The following is an 8,083-nucleotide window of genomic DNA, read 5'->3' as shown; positions in this document are numbered from 1 at the left end:
ATATCAAGTAATGGTACAGCAGAGGCGGATCCAAAGATTCGGAAGTTCCGGGTGCCACGCTATTTTGAACAGTAACTCACGCAAAGATTTTGCGTAACCAATGTAGATTTAAAACGAAATAAGTAAATTTAATCATCAATTTTGTAAAAAAAAAAACACGACTTTAGCTTGTTCATTTGTTTGACTTTTAAGTTCGAAGACATTGAGGGTCCGATTCCGCTTAACCAATTTCTTTTTTTTCTTTTTGAAAAGCTCACTTACTAAGGTCCTGGATGCTGCAAGGCTAAAATATAGTTTTAAAAAATGCACCAAATCAGGGTTGGAACTAGCGCCCCATGGAAGTAAAACTGGCACCATGCGCCCCTTTATTACTCCGGGTGGCACGACAAACATGTATATGCTTTCTCATGCATAAATACAAATATATACATAGTTTCAACTGAGAAGTCCGGGTGGCGTGGCATCCCCAAGCTTCTACATAGATCTGCCCCTGGGTACAAGCTTAACACAACACGTGTAATTAATGATAGAACAATTGGCAATCATGGTAAATTTGTGAATATTCACAAGTAAAAGGATCAAAAGTTCACATTCAATTAGTTGCAGGTCAAATTTACTTAATCAGACACCACAAGGATTAAGATTTGAATTTATCAATTATTGAGGGACCAAAAATGCTATTAACCCTTAAAATAAACATTGCATCCTGATTTTCTGCACATCACTAGACTTCTTCAAAGCATCTTTTGTTTTTTTCCTTCCAACTTTCCAAGTATTCCACTATATGCAAGTTGAGATAATTTTTCACATTACTAGACTTATCTTCAAAATAAACCATATGTGTTGTTCTAGCAAGCTAATAGCTCAACCACAGAACTTGGCATGGCCCATTTAATGTCTTTCATGATTAAGAATAGATTACATAGCTGAATACTGACTCCACAATCCAAAACAAAAAAAGTGACTATCCAGGATAGCAATTTATGCCTTAGTCTAAATTATAATTAATCAACTTAAATTGGAATGTAAACGCACATCACACAAAAATCTTAAGGGATGTCTCACACCTTTCCCTCAGAGAATCGAACCCCCTAACCCATTCTCTTGTTTTCACAGACCGTTTTGGAGTCTATTTTTTTCCCTTTTCCCAAAATGTTTTAAACATAGATCAAACTTAAAAAATTGAGATAACTAAGTAGCCTGACATACTTAGTTAAGATGATCCCTTTATTTGTATTGGGTGGCGAGTCCAAAACATTTTCAAAAACTCTTTTGACGACAACAACATACCCAGTGTAATCCCACGAGTGGGGTCTGAGGAAGTTGATGTGTACGCTGCCTTATCCTACCTTTGTGAAGGTAGAGAGACCGTTTCCTATAGACCCTCGGCTCAAGTAAGCATATCAAAAACAAGCACGGAAAGGATATACAGTAACTTTCATAAACTCTTTTTGAGTTACCAAAATGTTGCATAGCAAACACTTTAGTGAAATTTTGGGTGCAATTGTAATTATTGAAAGTAGGAAATACTTAGCCGGCCAATTGATGCTTTAGTGTTATTGACTTGCACAGGAGACTCATTGACTTGACACCACAAAAACTAAGACTCTTTCCTAGGTAATGGACTGATGGACTTCTAAACTTTTCCAACCATTATGCCTATAAATTGTTGGGTTTAAATGATAGATTGAATGGGAAATGGAGGGAAAAGAAGTGGAGGGAAAATGAGTTGTTCCTCTTGCTTTATGAAATGAGCATTTGTCCCTCATTGGTAGTGGAAAGAAAAGTTCTCCTACTTAAAAGTAGAAGTACTCCTTCTTGTTGCTAAAGGGTTAAGAAGAGGGTCTCCCCTCGCGCCATCATCGTCGCTCGGCTCGGCTTCGGATTTGGATTTGGTCTGATTGATTGATAATCTTTTTGGACCAAATTTTCTTTAATTTTAATTATTCCAAATTTTCTTTAATTTTAATTATTTAATTAATTATTATTTATTTAATTAATTAATTAACTTATCCAATCCTACCGTTAGTGACCCGATCCGCGTTCCACCCGCGAAGGTTGCAAACCTTCGTAAACAAGAAGATCTCCATGGCTATAAATTCGTTTGATTCCTCAGAATTTTCCTTACGAATTTTCTGAACTTCAAAACTTCTTCTTCTTCTGCACAAATAAATTCCAGTGTAGTTTACTGCCGTTGAGTGGTTCGCTGACACCGTTGTTTTAGGTACCGATACACCGGTGAGTAAGATCATTCTATCCTGGGAGGATATATTCCATTAACCTCGGGTACTTGAGGGGAATAATTTCCTCAAGGACACACTGTGCATTCAGTGGGCTCGATTTTTATTATTAAATATTTTTCGTAGACTTTTCTTACTTTTCCAGCTTCGTTTTCCGTTTTCTCTTGGTTTTTCCAAAATCTTTCAATTTTGTTTTCTTCGTTTTCGAAATTATTTTTTACTGTTTCAACGTTTTTGCAATACAGTTTAATAACAATCTTAAGGAATTTTTTTTTTTTATATATATTAATCTGTATTCTATTTTGGAGATTAAAACCTGTGTGGTTTTCTACTCCGTATGAAATTTCGTATTCTGACTTGAAGACATAAAAACTTCATTGGAATATTAAAGTTCATACTTGCACAACGATTTGAAGAACATAAAAACTTCATCGTTGCTGTTGTAAAAAGTTTGCTGTTTTGAGTATTAAGACAGTTAGTCTATTTTGACAGTGAAAAGAAATGACAATTGAAAGCACTACTACTTCTGCGACTGTTGCGGCAACAAGCCGAACTGCTGTGCCACCGGCGGAAAAACCAGGGAAATTTTCTGGAGCCAACTTCAAAGGATGGCAAAGAAAGGGTGTTCTTTTGGCTTACCACTCTTGGTATGCGAAGTTCACCAACGAAGACCCTTCCGTGCCTCGCCGATATGCCGGCCAATGAAAAATTTATGATTGTCGAGGCATGGAAACAAAGGATTTTCTATGCAAGGGCTACATCCTAAGTGCTTTGGAGGATGATTTGTACAATGTCTACAACATATGAAAACTTCTAAAGAATTGTGGGATGCACTTGAGAAGAAGTATCAGACTGAAGACGCATGCTTGAAAAAAATTGTGGTTGCCAAGTTTCTAGACTATAAAATGATAGACAGCAGAACTGTTGGAACCCAAGTTCAAGAGCTTCAACTTATTTTTCATGACCTTATTGCTGAAGGCATGGTAGTTAACAAAGCATTTCAAGTGGCTGCAATGATTGAAAAGTTGCCTCTTTCGTGGAGAGATTTCAAAAATTATCTAAAGCACAAGCGCAAGGAAATGAAGTTGGAAGATCTTGTGATTCGTCTCAAGATGGAGGAAGATAACAAAATAGCCGAGGAGAAGTCGCGTGGGAATTCAAATGTTATGGGAGCGAATATCGTTGAAGAGGCTGCCCTAAAAAGTAAGAAAAGAAAGAAGTCCACCGGACAAAAGAAGGAGCAAGCCAAGAAAAAATTCAAGGGCAACTGCTATAATTATGGGAAAGCTGGCCACAAAGCCCCAGATTGTCGTCTCCCAAAAAAGGACAAGGGAAAGGGACAAGCCAATATGGTGGAAAAGAATGATGACATGGATGATCTGTGTGCAATGCTATCGGAGTGCAATTTGGTTGGAAACCCAAAGGAGTGGTGGCTTGATTCTGGTGCCACTCGACATGTTTGCGCTGTAAAAGAAGCATTTGCAACCTACGCTCCCGCTGGACCCGAAGAGGAACTGTTTATGGGAAATACTGCAACAACCAAGGTTGAAGGATATGGGAAGATACTTCTGAAGATGACTTCCGGCAAGGTGCTGACTCTCAACAATGTTCTGCACGTTCCAACAATTAGGAAGAATTTAGTTTCAGCCGGACTACTCGTCAAAAACGGGTTTAAGTGCGTGCTGGTTAGTGAGAAAATTGTAATAAGTAAGAATGATATGTTCATAGGAAAGGGCTACCTCACCGAGGGCCTTTTCAAACTCAATGTAATGGTTGTTGACGTATTAATAAGAATTCAATTTCTTATTGAGTCAAATGATTTATGGCATGTTCGTTTAGGACATGTCAACTACAAAACCTTGCGAAAATTGATTAATTTAGAAGTATTGCCTAAATTCGAGTGTAATAAATTAAAATGTGAAATCTGTGTTGAATCTAAGTTTGTTAAACATCCATATAAGTCTATTAATAGGAGTTCAAATCCTTTAGACTTAATCCACACAGATATATGTGATATGAAGTCAATACCATCTCGCGGTGGGAAAAAAAGTATTTTTTATAACTTTTATTGACGATTGCACTCGATATTGTTATGTGTATTTGCTTAATAGTAAGGATGAAGCAATTGATGCATTTAAGCAATACAAGAACGAAGTGGAAAATCAATTGAATAAAAAGATAAAAATGATTAGAAGTGATAGGGGTGGAGAATACGAATCTCCTTTTGCAGAGATATGTTTAGAATATGGAATTATTCATCAAACTACTGCCCCTTACACACCACAATCAAATGGAATTGCGAAAAGAAAGAAAAGAACATTAAAGGAAATGATGAATGCTTTACTAATAAGTTCCGGTTTACCGCAGAGCTTGTGGGGGGAAGCTATCCTTACAGCTAACCGAATACTCAACAGGGTGCCCCACAACAAAACACAATCTATTCCATATGAACTATGGAAAGGAAGAAAACCCAACTTGAAATATTTCAAAGTGTGGGGGTATTTAGCAAAGGTCCAAGTTCCTTTGCCCAAAAGGGTAAAAATCGGACCAAAAACTATGGATTGTGTTTTTATTGGCTATGCTACAAACAGCAAAGCTTGTGGGTTTTTGTTCACAAATCGGACAATCTCGAAATTCATGTTAATACGGTAATTGAATCAGCTAATGCTGAATTCTTTGAAAACATTTATCCGTATAAAACTGAATGTGAGTCGTCAAGTGAAAGATCTAAATGGCTGCGAGAAGAACCAAAGGAAAGTAAACCAAGTGAAGAGGATCCAAGGCGTAGGAAACGTCAAAGGATATATACTTCCTTTGGACCAGATTTTGTGACATTCTTGCTTGAAAATGAGCCTCAAACATTTAAAGTAGCAATGTCTTCTTCTGATTCAAAGATTTTGGAAAGAGGCAGTCTATAGTGAGATTGAATCAATTTTGAACAACCATACATGGGAATTGGTTGATCTTCCTCCTGGAAATAAACCTTTAGGATCAAAATGGATTTTTAAAAGGAAAATGAAAGCCGATGGCACTATTGACAAATATAAGGCAAGACTTGTGGTCAAAGGTTATAGACAAAAAGAAGGCCTTGATTACTTTGACACATATTCGCCGTAACAAGGATAACATCTATTCGGTGTTAGTGGCAATCGGCAAACAGATATGGTCTTGAAATCCATCGAATGGATGTCAAGACAGCCTTTCTTAAATGGAGAATTGGAGGAAGAAATTTACATGGAACAACCCGAGGGTTTTGTGGTTCCCGGTAAAGAAAGGAAAGTGTGCAAACTTGTTAAGTCACTTTATGGACTTAAACAAGCACCCAAACAATGGCATATGCGAAATTTGACCAAACAATGTTGGCAAATGGATTTAAGATTAATGAGTGTAACAAATGTGTTTACATTAAAAATACTCCAAATCATGAAGTCATTGTTTGTTTATATGTTGATGACATGTTGATAATGAGTAGAGATATTGTCGATATAAATGCTACGAAGCGTATGCTCGCTAGCAAATTTGACATGAAAGACTTAGGGGGTTGGCCGATTTGATCTTAGAATTAGGATCCATAAAACTCCACAAGGTATAGCATTATCACAAATACATTATATTGAAAAGGTACTTGACAAGTTCAAGTATTTAAATTTCAATGTTGCAAAGACTCCAATTGATGTAAGTTTTGCACTTCAAAAGAATGAAGGTGAAAGTGACTCACAATTGGACTATACACGAGTTTTGGGAAGTTTGATGTATATTATGAATTGTACACGACCGTATATAGCATGTGCTATTAGCAAGCCGAGTCGATTCACGAGTAATCCCAATCAAACTCATTGATGGCAATGAAACGAGTCTTTGGGTATTTGAAACACACCCAAAACTATGCTTTGCATTATAATAAATATCCCGCAAAAGAATCGAGGGATATAGTGATGCAAACCGGATCACCGGATCATTCGAAGTTAAATCCACGAGTGGATATGTTCACCGTCAGGGAGGAGCGTGTCTTGAAAATCATCAAAATGTATGCACGCATCGCCCGCTCTACAATGGAATCCGAATTTATAGCTTTAGACAAAGCGGTGGAAGAAGGCGAATGGCTACAAAATTTCTTGGAAGATATTCCATTTTGGCCCAAACCTTTGGCACCTATATGTATACATTGTGATAGCCAAGCGGCAATAGGTAGGGCAGGGAGCGTTATGTATAACGAAAAATCGCGTCACATTCGATAGCGACACAATACCGTTAGACAACTACTCTCTAGTGGTGTTATCACTATTGACTACGTAAAGTCAAGATATAACGTATCGGATCCGCTAACAAAAGGCTTATCTAGAGAGGCTGTTGAAAGATCATCGAGGGGAATGGGGTTAAGGCCTAGGACAAGTCATCATGGCGGTAACTCTACCTAGTAGACTGGAGATCTCAAGAACTAGGTTCAAAGAAATCAAACAAAGTTATGAATGACGGTTCAACATTGTCAAATAACTCAACCCATTCTCGTGATGATGACAATGTTCAGAAACAAGGATAAAACCTTAAGGATTTTTAATGAGTTAATAAAGCATTAAAGTTTTTTTTAATGATTATCTAAGTCTGGCAGAACATGACCAGATAGTGTGTCTATAGGACTGCACGTTTAGAAATCACCTATGTGAGTTTGAAGTATAAGCCGCTTCAAGGGGAATGATGGTAAAAGCCCATTCTCTATGCATTCACGAAACCAAAGTGTGTTTATGGCAAACGAACACAACCGTAAGAAGCATAGACGGTAAAGGATTGATTGTGTGACATGTGGTTGTCTAGGTATACACCAAAGCTCGACGGTTCAAAGATATCAAATCTACCGATTGACCGAGTATATCCGACATATGTTCACTACGGAAAGTTCAAAGGGAAATCTACTTATCCAGATGCAATTAATCCTTGCTTGTAAATTACACACTTGTCCGTGCATTCCTTTATCTTATAGCCATTCCCCATTCATGTGGGGGATTCTCGGGTTTAAATGATAGATTGAATGGGAAATGGAGGGAAAAGAAGTGGAGGGAAAATGAGTTGTTCCTCTTGCTTTATGAAATGAGCATTTGTCCCTCATTGGTAGTGGAAAGAAAAGTTCTCCTACTTAAAAGTAGAAGTACTCCTTCTTGTTGCTAAAGGGTTAAGAAGAGGGTCTCCCCTCGTGCCGTCGTCGTCGCTTGGCTCAGCTTCGGCTTTGGATTTGAATTTGGTCAAATGATCTAATTGATTGATAATCTTTTTGCACCAAATTTTCTTTAATTTTAATTATTTAATTAATTATTATTTATTTAATTAATTAATTAACTTATCTAATCCTACCCGTTAGTGACCCGGATTCGCGTGTCTGACGCGCGACCCGATTCTTTCCCATATTTTATTTAAATTTCCCACCGTTTTTAAAGTGACTGTTCTGAAGGGTTGCAAACCTTTAGAAACAGTACTTCCATGGCTATAAATTCGTTTGATTCCTCAGAATTTTCCTTACGAATTTTCTGAACTTCAAAACTTCTTCTTCTTCTCGCACAAATAAATTCCAAAGGTAGTTTACTGCCATTGAGTGGTTCGCTGACACCGTTGTTTTAGGTACCGATACACCGGTGAGTAAGATCATTCTATCCTGGGAGGATATATTCCATTAACCTCGGATACTTGAGGGGAATAATTTCCTCAAAGATACACTGTGCATTCAGTGGGCTCAATTTTTATTATTAAATATTTTTCATAGACTGTTCTTACTTTTCCGCTCGTTTTTCGTTTTCTATCGGTTTTTCCGTACCGTCCAGCTCGTTTTCTCGTTTTCGTAAATTATTTTTTAC

This window comes from Lycium ferocissimum, chromosome 12, assembly GCF_029784015.1.
Source record: "Lycium ferocissimum isolate CSIRO_LF1 chromosome 12, AGI_CSIRO_Lferr_CH_V1, whole genome shotgun sequence".
Classification (NCBI taxonomy): domain Eukaryota; kingdom Viridiplantae; phylum Streptophyta; class Magnoliopsida; order Solanales; family Solanaceae; genus Lycium; species Lycium ferocissimum.
The sequence above is the reverse complement of the archived record's forward strand: the minus strand, read 5'-3'. Positions refer to the sequence as shown.